The sequence below is a fragment of the Triturus cristatus genome, chromosome 8 (genome assembly GCF_964204655.1).
Source record: "Triturus cristatus chromosome 8, aTriCri1.1, whole genome shotgun sequence".
In the NCBI taxonomy this organism is placed as follows: Eukaryota; Metazoa; Chordata; class Amphibia; order Caudata; family Salamandridae; genus Triturus; species Triturus cristatus.
Genome location: NC_140591.1, coordinates 575467545 through 575488305, shown reverse-complemented (window position 1 = coordinate 575488305; position 20761 = coordinate 575467545).

The window sequence follows — 20761 nt, the reverse complement described above, 5'->3', positions numbered from 1 at the left end:
CGAATCATAACAGCTGTCCGAATAGGTCATCGTAATCGCTCATTGGGAAATTGTGTCCATAGAGCTGTACGAATTGCCTCTGAACAACTCAGGCTGTCCGAATGCCATTTGTATCCAATTCGGACAGCCCAACTTGTTTCCTGCATCATAATCGGTCATCAGGAAATGTGTCCAATTCGGTCAGAAACATAGGTTCCGAATAGAATTCACTGAATCCCGCTCGGAGCCTTTCTGGGCGGCATCCTAAATGACACCTAAGTAGTGAGACAGAGGCCCATATTTTCTAACCCTCCACATTCAGTATGCATCTTGAAAGTGATGAAAACACATAAAAAATTGGCATATTTGTAAAGTTTTGGTGCAACACAGTCCAGCAACCAAAGTTGCTGCACTGTGTTGCATCAAAGGTTGAGAGAAAAACAGCTCCATATAGATAAAGTTATGGATCTCTTTTTCTCTCACGAAAAGTGAGAGGGACCCTTAATCACCCAAAGGACTAGGATTCAATCAGAAAAAAACAGAGAATTACCTTTGGAAATTGCTTGACCACCAGTTGTCTCTACTCAATCACTCCAAACAACATACATATAATCTTGAGGGTTACTGTTCTGACCAAAAAAAACTGTGTGCTAGCACATAGACGTAAATTACAAATTTGTAAAGACAATTTGTTAATAAAAATTCACACAATTAAAAAGGTATTCATACAAAATACATTGAGTGCGATAGCAGCAGCATCAAAATAACATTCCACATAGGTCTGCAACAAATTAATTCACAATAACAGTTTTAAAAGACAATACAAATACAATAAATATATAAGACAATATATGCCAATACAAATACTTTGCAAGAGTTAAAAAAGACACTACTCTTTGTCATACGAAACCAAATCCATATAACGAAATGTTAAAGATGAACAATGATGTACTGCAGTCCATCAGTATCTAGTGTAACATCAAACTGGATGGATTTAGGTGTGCAGGCATTTTTCTCTCCCCAATGCTGCTGCAGTTTAGGATGATGTGTGGTAAGTCAAGCACCATTGCAGTACAACAACTATGCATTAATACTTTTCCAACTTTGTATGATCACCTGTGGTATGCCCCCTTGACACAAAGTAAAGCAATGCAGCACATTACTCTACTTTGTGTTACCTTAGGCAACGTTACACATGCAAATCATAATTTGCATTGGAAAGTCAATCTCACCATTACACATTGTGCTGTGGTTGCATGACTTTTGTGATCAAACCCCATGCAAAGATTTTTGGAGGGATTTGCTTCGAAAAACAATACATTAATGTGAGATGATCATCTCATGTATTTAATAACTATTATATTGGAGAGTAATTTCAAATCTCGCATCAGATGAGAATAACAATTACTGTGCCAGTCACAAGTTCAGTTAGCAGGGCCAAAAACCTGAAGATATGTTAGGAGATTTTAATTTTAGATTGACTTGGGCTACTATCCAGTGAATAATAATTATTTTAAATTTACCTCATGTGAATCAAACAAAAGACTGTCAGATGCAGGAAATAACAATTAAATCTCAATGGATCATTCTAAACTGATCAGATAATTATTGTGGGGGGAGTCTTCGGTTGTAGTGTTGGTGATTACAGAACTTTCCTTCCATGACCTCAACGCAATTCTAATTGATGTTATAAAATATATTCGAGTTGGATTTGTTTTTTAAATCTCAGAGACACAAACCCTGCTTATTGAATTTAGAAATGTCTTAGCAAAATCAGTTAATTATTCACTCAAACAGTGTGTTCTGCAAAGTGATAACAGACATCACCTTCTAGCATGATTTACATAAGTGATGTATTTTGTATGTATATGTTTCAGCACTGGTAGTAAAAAGGCACTCTGTCTTAATTATGTCACTTTGTCTTTTAACCTCTAGGTCTATCTTGATGCAATAGGTTGTTCAATCCGTGTTTATGTTTCACATGATCCATGCCTCTAGCTAGAAGAAAGACTTTATATTAGTAGTGGATTATGAATCTGGTTGTGTATGATAAATGGAGACAATTCCATATGTGGGAGCATGCTCAGTTCTTGATTATGAATACTATGTGCATCACAGTACCAGGATCCCGCAAATTTAAATATCAATTCTGCATGTTGGAAACCACATAATTATGAGTTTTTTCCACATCCATGATATCATTTATGCACGCACATGATAAACTTCAAATGTCAAAAAAGCACATGAAAATTGAGGAGCAGGAAATATTTGACACCTGCACAATTTAAGACACATGTGCATAATACACTGAAATCAGAGCTGTACATTTATAAGAGCCCCTAAGAAGATGACATATTGTGCTGCAACCTAATATATATTATATTGACCCATGAAAACACATCTGCTCTGGACTGCAGTTGTCCATAATCAAAAACATCAGCATTAGTCAGGTGGTAAGTTTGTGTGGAGCACATTGGACTAAGACAACAAAGCAGAATTTTGTGACATTGTTCTCTGTTGTTCAAATGCCTCTGTTGAATAGCATTCAGTCTGTACCAATCTGGCTACCACTGTAGAGTTTTAGAAGGAGTTTAGCAATCCAGATCGGCTGTACTATCAGCTGAAGATATAATCACAATTGAGACTTTTCAGTGTTAGAGGTAACTCTAGAGTGCTTACAAACTCATAGCCTCAAATGTGTCATTGGAGCCCACCATATCCCTGTCCAAGAAGTGAGACAGCTGGCTCATCACAAGACCACGTGTCACCTCTGCACCCAGGTCACAGATGCTGGAAGGCTTAAAGTAGAACATCAGATTCATAGAGGCTGGGAGTGCATCTCTCCAGGCAAAATATGAACAGAATGCAGAAGCACTGTCTGTCCTTCTCACAATAAATTACATCATGAGGGAGCAAGTCAACGTCTTCTAGCAGAAGGTCCAGACAAAACATTCGGAATGAGAACAACAGAAGCATGAGAAAAAGCCCCTTACCAGTGCTTGCAACAAACTGACAACCTGCATCCTCACCATCAATCTTCAAGTTGCAGGAGATAGTACACCACATGCATTCTCACCATCTTGCTCCAGATGAGAGGAGGTGATAGGGAAAGATAGTCAGCAATGAGTAGCCTAGCAAAACACCAGGAGCATCAGATAACACTGCCACAGACTGTACACTTTGCTACCATGAATAGTTTTACTCTCTCCTCCATTCCCTCCACCTCAAATTAGCCCCCAAGTCATCAATGATGTCATCTCCAATACAAAGGAGGAGATTGTTAAAGGGAAGTCACAACATCTGTTAATTGGGTGCATAGTTCACCTAAGAAGTAATTATGTTGCTTTTATTTTTTTTTAAATTGGACGTTGGGGTTCATTTATGAACTGTGTTTCATTTTACCAATTAGGCCTAACGGTGCAAGGATTATTGGCAAATCAAAACCCTAAAATCCTTATCCTTGCCTATTTTGTATCCTGGATGGAAGGATATTTCCCACCTCCCCAGCCTTCTAGATTACAGAGTTTGTCTACTTTGTACCTGAGTAGCCACATATTGCCTGAGCAGTGGCATAGCAAGGAATCCGTGCAGCCAAGAATATTGAGCCCACATGCCCTGGATTTTTAGTAAAAACAGCCACTAATTGAGGTACAATGGGCCCCTCTCACCCCAGGACCTTAAGCTGATGATGGGGTCACTATTATATTAAAGATCTGTTTGAAATGTTGATGGGCGTTTGAGAATCAGGTAAGCATAACCACATGTCAGAAAACATTGATCTAAGGAAATGTCTGTCATGGGAGTTCTTACTACTATTTAAAAGTGACATGAAATTGTGATGTAAAGAAAAAGTTGCTTTTTAGCATCATCTTTATGACCAAGCAAGCTCATTATCATTGTTTTTGTCTGATTTAAAAACTGGGGTGCGGTGTCCCTTTGGAACAGTCAAAGCGCCCAACCCCAAAGCAAAAGTTAACTCAGGATAAAAGTACATTTGTTTCAAGTGCAGTTACACAAACCCAGCTCATATAAAACTCACAAAAGCAGCAGATGTAGACAGTGGTGCTGGAATAATTTTCAGACTGGGGCTGCTGTCATTAATGTTACATCACTGATCTCATAGATATTCTGCAAAAATTCAAGAATCACACAAAGAACAAGTGTCACGAATGTAGCACAACAGTTCAGCAGAAGAGAGTGTAAGGCTTAAATATGTAGCTTGTGTTGCATAAAGAAGCTCACTGTTATAAATACCAACACCACCTCGGGACCGGACATCGCCATTGCCATTCCCCAGGGATACAAGATCTCCTGGAAGGACCGCCCCAGCCACCCTGGGGGGGGGAATTGCCATCGTCCACAAATCTACCCTCCAACTGAGCACACTTCCCGACGAGCCCACAGACCTGATGGAACACTTGCACTTCAAGATACAGGCCAGTCCCTTCACCACCCTCTGAGGAACCCTCATCTACCAACCCCCCAGACCCCGCGGACCATTCACCAACTCCATCACAGACATCATCTCGCCGCAAGCCATCACATCCACCAACTACACCTTGCTGGGAGACCTCAACTTCCACCTCGACAACCAACTAGACCCCAACACCACATCCCTCCTGGACAAACTCCACAGCATTGGACTCAGCCAGATCATGACCGAACCAATGCACTCAGCAGGACACACCCTTGCCCCCCCTTCACAACAGGAAACTCCATCACTTTCAACCACACCACCGAACTCCCGTGGACAGACCATCGATGTGCCCACTTCTCCTTCAGAACACCCACCATCCACAGAACCCAGCACCTGCTCCCACAAAGAAACTGGACCAAAATCACTGATGACCAGCTCACCACCTCACTCAGCAACTCTGCCCCAACCATTGCGGAAGACGACGACTCCAACACTACAGCCCGAACTCTGCACAGATGGATCTCTGACAGCGCCAACACCATAGCCCCCTCAAAAAGAACAACAGCACACACACCAAGAAAGCCAGATGGTTTACCACCTAACTTCAAGAGTCCAGATGCACATGCCACCACCTCGAAAAGGCCTAGAGGAACTCCAAATCCACAGAAGCCCACAATAACTTCAGAGCTGCCACCCACGCCCACCACCAACTCATCAGAAATATGAGAAAAACAGTGATCAAAGACAGAATCTCCACACACGCGCACAACACCAAAGAGCTCTTTAGCATCATCAAGGAGTTTGCCCAACCCACCAGCTAGTCTACAAACATCCCTCCCTCACAAGATCTCTGTGACAAACTCAGCACTTTCTTCCACCACAAAATCAAGAACATTTACGACAACTTCGACGAAGACAGTCAACATACTGAACCCTCCCCAATCAACTCAGACACCCTGAAGCCAACGATTGATAGCTGGACAGCCCTCACCACCGAAGACATGCTGAAGACAATGACATCAATGCACTCCGGGGCCCCCACACAGACCCGGTCAACTCGGTCGCATCCTCCTGCTTCCACACCCTCCGCCTCATACGCAAGACCTTCAAATGGATCCCCCTCGAACACAGAAAGACCGTCATTCACGCCCTAGTCACCAGCAGACTTGACTACGGCAACACACTCTATGCCGGTATAAACAAAAATCTCACCCGCATGCTACAAAACATCCAGAACACCGCCGCAAGACTGATCCTCAACCTGCCGAGACACTGCCACATCTCCCAGCACCTGCGCACACTCCACTGACTCCCCATCGAGGCCAGAATCACCTTCAAGATTCTCACCCATGCAACAAAGCCCTCCACAACACCGGACCAGCATACCTTAACAGCCGAGTCGAATTCTACGCACCCCAAAGAATACTTCGATCAGCCCAGCTCTCCTACGCCATGGTCCCCTGCACCAGGGAGTCCAGATCGGGAGGCCGCTCCTTCTCCTTCCTTGCAGCCTGAGCCTGGAACGCCGTACCACTCCACCTCAGACAGACAACATCACTCCCCATCTTCACGAGAAACCTCAAAACATGGCTCTTCGATAGACCTCCTCCTTGATGGACTGGAACCAACATCTCCACCCCTCCCCAGCGCATGAGACCCTCACGGGTGAGTAGTCGCACTCAAAAAATCCATGATTGATTGATTGAAATATATTCCTAGAGCATGGTGTTGTAGCACACTGTCATTTTCAGACATCATATTTCCCATTGAAATGAACACTACATTATCACAGACAGATTTACTGACAAAAATATATATGCTGAAAGAATAATGTGTGGAAATTGGGTTTCAGTAAATATTTGTTGTTTGTGCATCACCTAGTAAATTGACTTCATTTGTTTTGTTCAGATTAAAATCTTTATTTCCATCACACATCTGAATTTGAAAATAGTAACTAATTTGTGCTTTCCTGTTGCATTAAAAATATATATTTGCACGGTTCTAAAGCCTTTCCTTTCACACCAGCAATATTGTCACATAGAAAAATTCACAAAATCCTCACAGTTTGCAGTAAAGAGAAAGAAATGTAAGCACAAGTCTCCATGTAAGAATAAGCAGCAATGTGTCAGAAGACTAGACTTTCAAAGCACAGCAACATTGAGGAGATAAAAACAAAATGTGAAGTAATGTTTAATGCTCATTTTCTTTTCGGGACTCCATCACCTCGTGCACGCCGACTTCCAGCGACTGGTTTAGAAAAGTCATTCTCTATTTGTCTGAACTGAGGCAATGTCCCAAATTAGCCATAACCTTCAATTTACCATTCCTTTAGAAAGGTCAGATTCTCCCAAAAATTTCTCAGTTTTGTATATTTCGGGACCAATCTGTTCTTTATGATCTGCCATTTACTTGGCTGTATTTTAGTGATATGGTGTTGTATGTGATTGGCTTTGATGTTTACTCTTGGTACTTTTTCTCTCCCACTACAGGTGATGCAGTTTTTGTGTAGTGCTATGCTGCCCTCTGGAGAAAGAGAGAGGTATAACTTTAAATAAGTACTATGAAAGTGAAGGAAAATTGAGAGAGTTTCACTATTCTTGATAAAATACGTGATACAGAAAATGGTCATTGAATTTATTGGGCTCTTTAATATTTACACCATATTTATCTTTATTTTATTTAAATCTAACATATCGCGCAAATTTGAGATCATTCTAACAATATACATTCAAAATAAATAATCTGATATGATGACGATATACATGCAATAAATAGAAACAGGATATGGAAAAGACAACACGATTTTATGTGGACCTCGCAGTATCCGGGGATGTGCTGTAGGACGTGATCTCAAAAGAGCAAATCTATCGAACGGCAAAACGCAGCCTGATGGAGGTATTCAATGCCTAGCCGAAAACTCAACATGGCCCCCACGCCCCACCCGTCCCCTCCAAGGATCAGTGCCAACAAACTCGGGGCATCAGAAGACGCTGATCCTGTCAATTCATTGGTTATAAATATGTAGAGGTATGTCGCTGTCAACGTGTCAAACTTAAAACAAATGAAATATTTTACCTGTTACCAAAGCAGCTCACAGAGAAATAATATTGGACAACTCCCTCCCCTGGATGCTGGAACATAGCTCATCCCTGAGGGGCAATATGTCTCCTCTGACTCTATTGCTTGTGATTGACAAAGGCATCAACACGAATGCATGGACCAACAAATTGGTAAATCTGTATTTAAAATTATGTTTACTAAGCCACCAGAAGACTCATTGCTAAGCAACGAATCATTCTGCAATATTTGACAAATGCTGGTTTTAAAAAGTGGCATCTTAAAGCTCAGAATAAAAACCAATCTAACAAAATATGACAACAAGTGCATTTTACAATTAAAGTATACCAACATTTCCAGCATTTAGTCTTAAATTAAAAAAATTAATCTTAGTACCGTGAATAAGGCATTCGGTCCTAATCTAAATTTGAAAAAAAAAAAATTTTTGGATTGGATAAACAGGAGTTATAAGGAAAAGTGTAGGGGCATATTATCAACGGCCAGCGATAATTATCGCTGTCCTTGCTTAGCGATAATAATATTATCGCAGGCTCTCTCTGGAATTTATCGCCCTGGTAGCGCGTTATTAACAACGCGTTTCTCCAGGGCGATAAAAATTCCAGAGATAGCGAGGTTATCGCTCTTTTGCAGGGAACATCGCTGGTTTCCCAGCGATGTTCCCTGCAAAACGGCGATAACCTTGCTGATTCGACCCACAGGGTCTTATCAGCATAATCCACCCCCTATGTTAGGAAGGGCAAAGTCAGGATTTTAACAGACGGTAGAATCTAACGTCTGCTAAAATTACGTGGGCTGCCTTGTAAATATCGCGATGTAAACATCAGCGATATTTGTAAGGTAGTCCACCCGGGGTACACCCAGTAACGCCCACTCTGCATCTCATTGGAGATGCAAAGGGAGGCGTTGGGAAAAAGGATGCTAACATGCTATTATGCTTTGAAAGCCAAAAAAGCGGAGATAAAGCCCTTGTAAATATGCCCCGTACTTCGTGCCCAGAGAAATTACAGTTAGAGAACTGGACTGCTAATATCCCAAATTAACCTGTTCTCTGATACGTGGCATGCGGAAAGCTAAGATTTTAATTTCTGAATTAAGGGTTTATAGGACTAGTTGACTCTCCATGTCTCGAGCATAAGATGATATTGCAACCTAAGTGTACATTGCTACGGACCTCCTTCATTACGCTGAAACTCACTCCAATACAGTCCTGAAATGTTTAAATATTCCCGAACCCAAAGACATTGAAGGTGCCTTAGTGAGCGCATATTGACTAGCTCCCGCTAGGAGGTGAGCACTAGCTTCAATCTGATTGTACAAATCATAGTATGAGGTGGTAGACCAATCTGGTGACTCTGGTCAACCACAGGACATCATGGACAGGATATCATACAGACATAACATCAACCATCTGAGCTGCAATCAATGATCTTCTAAAACACTCAAAAGCACAACTCAAAAATATCACACTGCAAACCTTGTACACAGGTATAACCTGGAAATGATGGGTGAAGAGAAATCCAGCCGTTTCTTTTATCAGACTGAATCAGTTCATAATTGATGAATAGTGTTCTGAACGATAATACCTGTTGATGCATGATTTCTGCTGACTGAGAAACTAGGCGAGTCTGTCTTTTTCTAATGATACAAATTAGGTGATCACTGTATCTAAGATAGGAAAGATTGACTATCATTACAAGTTATTTCAGAGCTGCATGGAGCAGTGCCTAATTTTTGAAAAACATAAGTGCCAGTGCCCAAAGTTTTGTACAGAAGCCTACAGCCAGGCTTTCAAATGTCAGGGTGCCGATTGGCAAGGCTGCATAGGCCTAATATGTTTTTCCATCTTTTCCTTTGTCCTCTTTTCCTCCTTTGTGATTTTCTCCATCTTGCTCATGTTTGTTCAGGAAAAACAAGGAGGACTGGTCCCCATTAATTCAGTGCTGGTAGGCACCACCTGCACCCACCTGCTCGAATTAAGCACTGGTGTGGAGTAAGTGTAGTATCCTGTGTGCTTCTATTCTCCGTATGTCCGAGCTGGTGTAGGCAATGATGAGAGTGGAATGCTGAGAGTGAATGATGTGATAGTATGTTGGTGGATGGTGTGCAGCGGATGCTAGGAGATAGGGATAGAGCCCTGTGAGGACCTACCTGCTGTTGCTGTATCTTAAGGGAAAAGTGTGGTGAAGCAGCCAGAGAATACAGGGCTCACGGTTCGATCCTGGGCCCTGGCTTCAACTCAGCTCAGCACCCTATGACTGGGGTTAATAGCTCATTTAATCTCCCCAACAGCCCCCAGTGCCTTGAGACCCCTAGGGGTGATTAGTTTGTGTTTACAGATACCGGAAACATACATACATAAGGGTCTATAACAAAATAAATAAGGTACTGCCTACCTGACTCTTCTATCAAGACCCGGCCCTCCAGCTACAACAGTAAGTGACAGATGAGGCATTGATTTGCTGTGAGTACATCAACGAATTTGTTAGACAAGTATGTGGTTTCTTTTCTCCCTCACATCAGAGTGGGGATTTAGTCCATCTTTTTCATCTGACAACATTCAGTATCTCATTATGTCCTCGGAGAGAACTATTACGTTTGAGGTTCCGTCGGGCTACCTTCAGCTACGCAGGAAGCTGGTTTTCAGGAACTTTCCTCAAGTGGAAGTTTGTTGCTATTATCATTAGGCAGGAACATGGATGCAAGGCACCTAGCGGAGCTTGTGTTTCATGGAAGATCGGGTACGTATCTATATCAATGACTTTTGGAACAGCGAGGAATTTAGGTGTTTTGCATAGATATTTTACAGGGCTCCTGTCTGAAGAATGATCGGACTGTGCCCGACGCATATAATGTGGGTGCTTATGATGTGGGTGCCAGCCTGCTCAATGTCAGAGGGTAATGACATGACTAGCGTGCTGATTTCAAGGAGGCCTTGCTTAGAAGTAAATGTTTATGGCTGCTCAACCTTACAAGTGGCACTACAGTGCTATATAAATCTCGATTAACATTATATAACATAATTATGCGGGCAAGTACTACAAGGTACATGTGTACTGTCTATAATGGAGAGGAGCATGAGCTGTGTACTGAGTAAGATAATACATACATTAGGATAAAGAGTCAAGCGTTTATCACTGAGCTGCAAGAGGGTAGCTGTTTCATATAGGGTACCAAGGTGTTTAGTACATTGACACTGATGGTTTTTCAGGTATGTATAATGACTTCTCTTGCATGAGGTAACCTGGAAAACCAGATTTCAAAAATAACAAGAAATTAATACTGGTTTTAATTAATGTGCAGAATTAAATTTACAATCTTTGAATAGAAAAATAATGTATTTAGAATCCATAAAACTGTAGCTGTTTTGTTTACTAGTACTATGTCCCAATAATGGCTAAAGCAATGCAGCTTGAAAGACAAGCTTGAAAAGAAAATTCTGAATGGACATAAACAAATTGGTGTCATGAACCTGTTTACATAATAATTAATGAGTTGCTCATGCAGTTTAAAGTATTCTCACAGAATGTTTCTACTTATACAAAGATCACTGTTACATATAACTAATTGTGTTGTTGTTTAATGGGGTAATGAGCAGTTCATTAATTGAATTGCAGAGTTTAAAAAGTTAATTTGGCTTTCTAACCCACTTATTTTCCCCCTTAATGATGATCCTGCAGAAATGTTTTCTTCTCATTAATACAAATGTTTTAACTTTGACATAGTTTTTTGGCAAGAAACTGATATTAGAAAGTTAAATACCTTTGTACATATGTGGGAAAGCAAGCCTGAAGGGAGCGGACTCCACGTAAAAGCACAGTTGTAATTATTTATCTGAAAACGTAACATTGCCGTCTAAGGACTCTAGTATTCATATGAGAAGATGAGGAGTGATTCTGTTCCCCTAAAAGCATCAGACAATGATTGGCTCATGGAGATGAAAAGAGCAACATGTTGCAAAAGGTTTGGCAAAATGTGAAGTCTATAATAGTGTGTGTTCCTAAAGTAGGTTAACACTTGCCACAATTTTTCGACCCATTCGTGTTGAGAACCACTTCTTTTTCCCGGTTATCCCATTTACCCAGATCCAGGCTTTATGTCATACTGAAGCAGGTATAATGTGACGCAGGGCTTTACAACGTGACGCATCTCCCTAGATGTATCACGTTGTAAATTGGCTGCATTATTTACGCCGTTGCTGCGTCACAAAAAAGACGCAATGGGGGTGCAAAAGTGTCTGAAGGGTCTCGTAAATCTGCTCCGATGTATTTAGAGGCCTATCAGCGTCAATGCCTGCCTGTCATACTCTGTGAAGCCCTCATGATCACACTATTGAAACCTGACAAACCATTTCATAGATGTGTTTCATACCGCCCATTCTCTGTCATAAACACTGATGCTAAGATCCTAGCAAAGGCCCTGGCCACTCGGCTCCATCTATTACTGCCCACCATGTGTTCTACCACTCGGAGTTTATGGAAGCTTGTTTCACCTCGCACAATCTGCGCACACTGCTCGCGGTACTGCACCAACTGGAACCATCGCACCCAGCCACCGCGGTGTTACTAGATGCCCCTAATGCTTTCGACTCTATTCAATATGGGTACATGTTTGCAGTAATGCATAGTATGGTTCCACTAGCATTTTATGCGCTGGATTAAACTGCTGTACACTAATCCGGAAACATGGGTACGTGTAAATGGGCGCACATCAGAGCCCTTCTCAATCCATCACAGCACACGGCAGGGGTGTCCACTGCCACCCCTGCTATTCACAGGGGTGCTAGAGACTCTTGCATTCATATTGCAACAGAGACATGCAGATGCAACGTTACGGTTTCGTCAGCGACCACTGGCTATATCGCTCTACACTAATGATATGGTAGTATATGTCAGGGACCTTGAGCAGCACCTGGAATATCTCATATGGGAATATGTGTGTTTCGAGTAGAATTCAGAACTGGGCATCAATTGGGTCAAATCAGTCATCCTTCCTCTAACCAGTGGCACAATACATCATGCTCTAGAATACCTCCTGGAATGGTGTGATGGCCTTGTCAAGTATTTGGGGAGATGGATACACAAGGATCCCCAGCGGATAGTACAATATAATTATGGCCAGGCAATCTCACATCTTTAGGAGCAGGTGTTGGGATAGATACGACTTCCGTTGTCACTCGCTGACAGACTAGCTTTGACAAAAATGATACTGCTGCCTACATTTCTATATCTATTCACTAATATCCCCATACGCCTAACACAAACTTTCTGTACTACATAGTGCTCACTATTAATTAAGCTGGCCTGGGTGAGAAAACAACCCAGACTCATATGGGAGATACTAACACTTCCATATGACCAAGGAAGATTTGCAGCCCCAGATCTACAGCTATATTACTTTTGTCCACAGTCGCACTATGCTTACTACTGGCATCATGCTCCGAACTATATCCTGCACATAGCTGTGGAAAGTGATGCTGTGCATCCTCTCCCTCTTAAGGCCATGATTTCCAATACCAGCACAACATTTGACCATGTGGAAATTTACATGGTACAATGCACAGTACATGCAGGAAAGAAATTAGGATGCAGAGCACAGATAGATCCACTGTATGTCCCAGCCTTGCCACTCAAACACCATTCAGAAATCTCGGTCACAAGGGAACCGGGCTCGTTGACCACCTTGAGAGCAGTGGGACTCCACACTATGGGAGATGTTCATCGAGACGGTAAATTTATAGCCTCCTCAGCACTCCATATGGAGGGCACTATATCTCCCATGCTTCTCTTCACATACAGTAGAATACGTGCAGTACTTTGCACGCTGTACCCACGATTCCAAGTTGAGCCGAGGGCTCAGGGGTCGCTCCAGATGCTACTTACAACAGACACACGGACTCATTTAATCATGCTCCTTTATAACGCATTGCAGATAGATCAACAATCAATGGTGTAGGGGCCCTTAACTAAATAGAATAATACCATTCCAATACAAATTAGTATGGCAGATTGGTGACTATGCTGGAATTTAACAGGACAATTGACAGTGAAATATAACCTCAGAATTATACATTTAAAATACATCTACCAATTATATTACACCCCAACACAACTGTATAGATTGGAATATGAGAGACAATGGAATGTACTAGGTGTGGGGCATCAGAAGCACATTTTATACACGTAGCATGGATTTGTCCATGGGTGCAGGTTTATTGGGATCAAATTAGAAGTACTATCACCAAAATCATTATGGAGCAAGTAGAATGCACCCCATAGTTATGCCTACTAGGATTCATCAAACACATACAACCAGCAAATCGTAAATAGTGGCTATAGAATTATTATAAGCAAAAATGAGGGTCTCTATCTACTGGGGGGGGTGAAGGAACCACAAAACATGAGCATGTGTTGCGGGACATTGCATAGTGTTGGGATCAACTTAAGTGCTATACTGAAGAGCTTACCCCGGGCTTTGCATCACCAGTATATATGGGCCACCTTTATTATGTATTTATTTGCTAAACTTGATGAACAATGAGTACAAATGTTGCTAATAAAGTGATGGGTGTCTTGTAATGCTGTGATCCCAGCTTACAGACAACTGTAACTAAAATGTGATCTGTTGCACGATTAACGTAAAATAATGCAATACAATAACAGATGGCGATGCTAACTAGGGGGCAGATCTATGTTCCCTGGCGCACCCCTGCAAATCAGCATGGATGCGCCAGTGAAGATGCATCACGCAAGTTTGCCCTTGCGCCACCGCAGATGTGCCGCATTTACAATGCGGTGCATCGTGGCGCAAGGACAATCAGATACGTGACGCATCTGCTGGCGTAAGGTTGGCGCAGTGCTGAAGTTGCGTCGCAAGCGCGACACAACTCCAGCACTGTTCCAACCTACCCTATCCCTAACATGGTGCATCAAGCCTTACGCCTGCTTCAAGCAGGCGTAGGGTTTTGACGCATCAGCGTTGGGAAAGTGACAGTGAAATCTTATAGATTTCACTGAGTCACTTTTCAGGGGCGTTCCTGCGACAGAACGCCCCCCCCTTAGTTGAAACGCCCACATGAAACCTGACGCAGGCAGGTTTCATGTGGCGCAGGGCTTTACACCGTGACGCATCTCCATAGATGCGTCACGATGTAAATGGGGCGCAACATGGCGCAAGGTTTATGCCGCCGCTGCGTCACAAAAGTGACGCAACGGCGGCGTTAAAGGGGCGCAAGTCCCTCATAAATCTGCCCCTAGATGTTTGTATCTGAAAAACCTTTAAAAAAACATATATATATAGTTTTTGACCAGGTAGGGAGAAAAGTGGCGTGGGCCTGGGAGGCGAAGCCGGGCCAGTTAGAGACCATGGGGAATCGCTCCTGAAGGCAGGAACACACACAAGGTTGCAAGATGGAAAGCCTGCAAAAAGAGTTGAGCAGTGATTGGGCATGGGATTCAAACTTGCGAGCTGCCCAATATCAGAGTGAGGGCATGTGAGAAAGTGGCTCTGTATATATTGTTCCCAAATAGGTACAGTGTGTACAGAGTCCACAGTCCCCAGAGGTTTGGCAGAGGCTAAAGTTAGATATAACCTTACTCTCTAAAGTGGTAGCTTGGTCGAGCAGTAAGGCAGTATCAGAGGACAGTGTAAAGCATTTGTTGTACACACTCAGTCAGCAAATGGTCTCACACACTCAATAAATGAACTCTAGGCCAATGGTTTATAGAAAAAATTTATGTTTTTTTAATTTTAGAACCAACAATAGGTATTGAAATATACTTTTTCAGAATGAGATGCTTTAGGTGATTACTTTTGCATTATGCAATTGACTTTTGTAAATACTGGTTACAGGTTGTTGCAATAGGCAACACAATTTCAAACACAATAATGCATTGAGCTCAATGGAAGTTTTAAGTTATTTGCAATAGATTACTTTCAGAATTACTTTTGTGACTCCAGGACTGGATCCTAGATTCAGTCCTGGGACAGTTCTTAGAAACAAGTGATAAAAGTCGACTTAGTTACTGTTGTGATTTTGAGGCAATATTTTGCTATTTTAAAAGTTGACACTTAGAAGAAATTTAATAGAGAAACAGTCAATGATTCCCTATGGGAGAAAATTCAAGTTGCATGTAAAGTATGTTCTCGTTACTTTTGTAATCCAGTAATGGGCTCCTTGACTCAGTACTGGGACCTCTATCTAAAACAGGTAAGTAATTACGTTTTCACAGTTGGTACGATTTTTAAAGAATATTTGTAGTTTGCAAAAATGGACACAGAAAGAATTGCGCAGAAAAACAGTCAATGATGGAAGAAAATTGGGTTAATGGTAAGTACGGTTGTGAGTATTTTTCAGGGTCAGTGTTGGGCACCAAGATCCAGCACTGGGATCTCTCCTAATAGCAGGTGAGTATTTTCATTTTCGTTACTCGGTTGATTTTAGGTGAATATTTTAAGTTTTAGAAACTCCACACTTACAAGAAATTTCAGAAGAAACTAGTCAATGTTACCCTATGGAGGAAAATTGGGTTATCGGCTTTTGGGTAAGTACTCGAATGGCAGAGATAAGGTTCTGGGCACAGACTCAGGGGTCTCCCAGGGTCAGGTAAGTACAGTTGTTACACCCTCAGCGGCACAGGGACAGCCGGGTGCAGAGTGAGTTAGGCCCAATGTTATCCTATGGGAGGCAGGGGGGCCTTGGTTGGTGGCTGCTGACTAGCAGGACACGCGGCTGTGGGAGTTGAGCTCCTGGTCACTTGCTCAGGGCAAATGGGGAAGTAGATAGGTGTAGAGGTTACACTGCCAGGGCCACTCGGGCAGCTGGGTGCAGGGTGATTTGAGCCTTCGGGCTCTAAATGGATTTCAATGGGAAAGCTCCTGGTTGAGCAAACGCTGCAAGCTCGGGGACGAAGATTCTTCAGGTGACACCACCACTTCGAGAGGTAAGTTGGGTAGTTGGAGGATAGGTGGGTACCCAGGAGTTGGGCCCAGGGGGCCGCAGGGTGCCGGGAGCAGGGGTGCCTTTTGGTGTCGGGGAATATTACCCTCTGTTGATCATGGTTGGGGGTACATGGTTCTGAGGCTGCAGGCGTCGTCAGGAGCGTGGAGGTGAGTCCTTGGGTGCCGGATTCGGGGTCACAGTCGCCAGGGGGACGTCCTCGGGGTCTTTGTTCACTCCGGCACAGGCCAGGCTTGGCAGGTGCAGAGTGTGCAGGGTTTGCGGTTCCGGGCTGATGCCAGGGGTTAGAAGCTGGTTTTGAGCAGAGCCTCTGCTCATGGGAGTCCCAGGTGCTAAGAGCCAAAAGGTAGCCAGGTCCTCCGGGGTTTTTGAGGTTGCTGGCCACAAGAGGTGTCGGGATGTAGCAGGAGCAGGTTCGAGGGTCGACAGGCCGGTAGGGCTGGGGCCAAAGCAGTTGGTGTCTTCCTCTTCTTAGCAGCTGCACGGCAGGTCCTCTCTCTTCTTTCTCTTCTTAGTTTCTCGGAATCTGGAATCTAAGGAAGGAAGGTTCAGGGTGCCCCTAAATACTAGATTCAGGGGTGTTACAGGTAGGTAAAGGGCAGGGACCAATGGGTCCCTGCCCTGGGGTGGGTACACCACCTATCCTGCCACTCTCCTGTGGGAGGGGGGCAGCAGCCTAGTCCTGATTGGGCAGGGCCTCCCATCTTCAAGATGGCGAGCGCCCGGAGATGTGCTTCACCTCGCCTCCCCCACCTGAGGGGTGGAGTTGGCAGGCTGGCACATCCCCTGTCCTTATTTGGGGTTTCCGGCCAGAATTCCCACCAGAGTGGGGGCAGCAAGCGGCCTGAGGAAGCTCACAGAGGCGGCATGCCTTTGAAGCTTCCCCCTGTCCATCCTGGGGGAGGAGACCTAGCACTTCACCCAGGATGTCCATTGTTGCAGGCCCAGGAGAGCGGGGGCTCTCCTACCCAGGGGTCCAGCAAAATGTCTGCTGTGTGAAAGCCTAGGCAGCCTCCCAGACCAGATGTGGATTGTAGGTTAGGTTTCAGGGGGTATCTCTAAGATGTCCTGTGTGGTGCTTGGTACATTAAATCCCACACTGGCATCAGTGCGGGTTTAATGTGCTGAGAAGTTTGATACCAAACTTCTCAGTCTTCAGTGTTGCCATTACGGTGCTGTGGAGTTTGTGTTTGACGAGCTCTCAGCACCATGTACTCTTAAATGGCAACACTACACTTACAGTGCCCAGGAATGGATCTGGGTACTGTAGGGGCACAGGACTCATGCTCCTGTGCCCACACCACTGCTAAAGGGCACCCAGCTAGAGGGGTGGCTGATGTATGCCAGGGCAGTGTAGGTGGTGGGCATGGCACACAGGGATGTGTGCCAGGTCGACTCTTTGTTTTGTCTTGTACCCAGACACTCAGCCTCCAAGGGCAGTGTGTGTGTGTGTTATGGTACAGGGCCTCTAAGGGTGGCACCATGAGTGCTGCAGCCCTTAGAGGCCTTCCCTGGTCACAAGGCCCTGGGTACCTAGGGTACCATTTACCAGGGGCTGACATGTGGCTAGGGTTTGCCAATTTGGGTTTGAGGTTTTTAGGGAAGGAACATAGGTCCTGGGCACCTGATTGGCAAGAGTCCAGGGCACACTCAGTCAAAGTACATTCAGCAATTCAGCAAAAAGTGGGGGCATGCCATGCAAGAAATATGGCACTTTCTCACAGGGCAGGCAAGAAAGGAAAGGTCAAAAGGGAGGGCACAAGTCCCCCTGATTCACAACTGACCTTGCCTTGCAAATTTACCTTGCTGTGGACACCCCAGTGGACGGCAGCAGCCTTGCCTCAACATCGCCGTTGGTGTGAGCCCCTCCTGCAGTGGAAGATCACTATTGTAACCATGAGTCCAACCACCTGGCCAGCCAGAAACAGCCATAGTGCTGTTCAGGGCAGCTTTACTGGGTCGGAGGAGCACCGGTAAGGCCTGGAGGTAGCCTGGAAAATGGTTCCTGATTGAGGACTGTGAGGAGGGGCACATTCTGTGGTGAGCAAAGTAACAATGCGGTGAGGCAGCGGGACGCCGATCTGAGAGATTTCTCTCCCGTGCAGCGACCTGCAGCACCTGAAGTGTCTGGGGCACTGAGAATGCTGTGGAAGGTGTTCTTTCTCCCGCAGCAGCTGGCAGCCAAATCGAAGCTCTAGCAAAGCCGCGGGGGTCAGGGGGCATGACCAAGAGAAAAAAAGAGGCCAGTGGTGGAGAGGGAGTGCTGTAGGAAGGAAAAGCACAATGCTGCCTGAGCGGAATCAGAGGGACCTGAGTCTCCAGAGAGGCAGGGGGCTGGGTGACAGCACAAGGGGAATCGAGGCCACAGAAGCGAGGCCAGCAGCTGAGAGCCAGAAGGAAATCCGGATGGCGAGCAGGCACAAAAGTGGCACAAAGGGGCCCATCGTGAGAAGGGGTGGCAGCACAGGAGACCATGGAGCACCACAGAGAGATTCCGGCCCGAGCTGGATGAAGACCTGGAGGCCATGCTGGAGAAAGCAAGGGCACTCAAATGGGTGGAGCAGCAGATGGCTCCTGGAATGGTGGAGAGGCCAGCAAAGAGACCCAAACTGGCCCGAGGAAATAACAGAACCGCCAGACCCAACAGGAAGGGGCCTGCAGCCAAAACGGCAGACCCCTCCAAGCAGAGAGTCAATGGAACAAAGGCTAAGGCACAGCAGGCACCTGCTACAGGAAAGGGGACCAGGGCAAAGCCTGAGAAAGGGAGACAGGCTGAGCGTACGAGGGTCTCGTTGCCAATACTGCTGCCTGAGGAGGAGGATAGCAGTGAACCAGAGGAACACAGCAGCAAGGACTCACACGAAGGGTCTTTAGCCACACCGGCTGTCCCCAGGTGGAGAGAGAGTGCAGCAGACACAGCAGCAGAGAATGGTGAGCAACAAGCGCTCAGTGAGCAGGCAGGGTGGTGCATAGGGGATCAGGGTTCCCCCAAGGGCTGGGGGGCATTAGGACATATTGCCAACTACATGACCTAAATGGGGGTCACAAACTCCACAGCGCAGTGGCCATGGGGGTTCCCCATCCCCAGCAGGTGAGCCTAGGGGACAATCAAAGGGGGAATGGGTTCCAAGGAGAGGCATGGGGGAAATCCCCCTTTCAACAGCATGGTGCACTTCCCCCAACATTTATGAAATGGTAACCATGGGCAGGGCACTCAGATGGGTGCAGGCTACCCCCGGCAAACACGGGCCCCAGGGCAGACAAGGGGCATGAAAAGGATGGATCTGGTCAGGCACCAGAAAGACAATGGGGAAATGAGGGGAGCCCAATGGGGGTGAGCGTAAGCGGGAGTGACACGGGGCGGGCCGTTACAGATAAAGGAGGGACGGAATCTCCTGTGAATGGCCCAACAGTGACAAGGGGGGGTGAGCCGGAGTAGAGAGGGGGACCTGGGGGCAGGCGACAAGCCCACTATTGAGTATATTCACCTGTCCACAGGGGACCCACCAATCACAGAGCATGTAACAGACTTAGAGAGCTTCATACCACTGGCAGTGAAAGAAAGGATATGGAGGAAAGAGTACATTCATATTTTCTCCTTATTAGAAGTGCGGTAAGTTGGGTTGGACCTAAAAATGCATGATTAAAAAGAGGCGGATAGGAGGGAGAGGTGCAGCCCCAGGATAGAGAGGTCAATAGAGAACTGCCTGTGGGACTTCGCTATCAGGAGGGCTTCCATGAAAAGAGGCAGACATGGCTGGCCACAGAAAGGGGACCACCAGGCCATAGAAGGGTTCAAAATTCATATGGTGGCTGCCAGGGAAGGGGTAGGATCACGCACGCACAATTTTTGTCGCTCAGGGTTCAAAGGTAGATACGAGGGTCAAACGCAGGGTGCAAAAACAAGGACCCTCCTGGGGGATAGCTGGAAAGGGACGCACCGCATCATGCTGGAAGTTTGACAAGGACAGCGTAAATGGGGGCACGCCTGTAGATTTAGACACGGTTGTAGCAACTGCGGCGGCACCCACCCGGCTATACACTGCCAGCTTGCCAAAGGTGTGGGGACAGCAGAGACAACAATTAAAAAAAAGCAAAAGGTGGGAGCAGTCACCCGGGGGGGAGAGCGGGCAACAGATGGAACATTACCCACTGACAGACAGAACTACTCATCAGAAGGGAAAGACAATTACGTCAGAGCCATGAAAGAGTATAAAAAAGCCATTGTTACTGCAATGGCTACCTACTTTTCCTCAAGTATCCTTAAATCTAATAATCAGGCTAAAGAAATGTTTTCTATTGTAGATGAGCTGTCAAACCCAGAAAGAGTA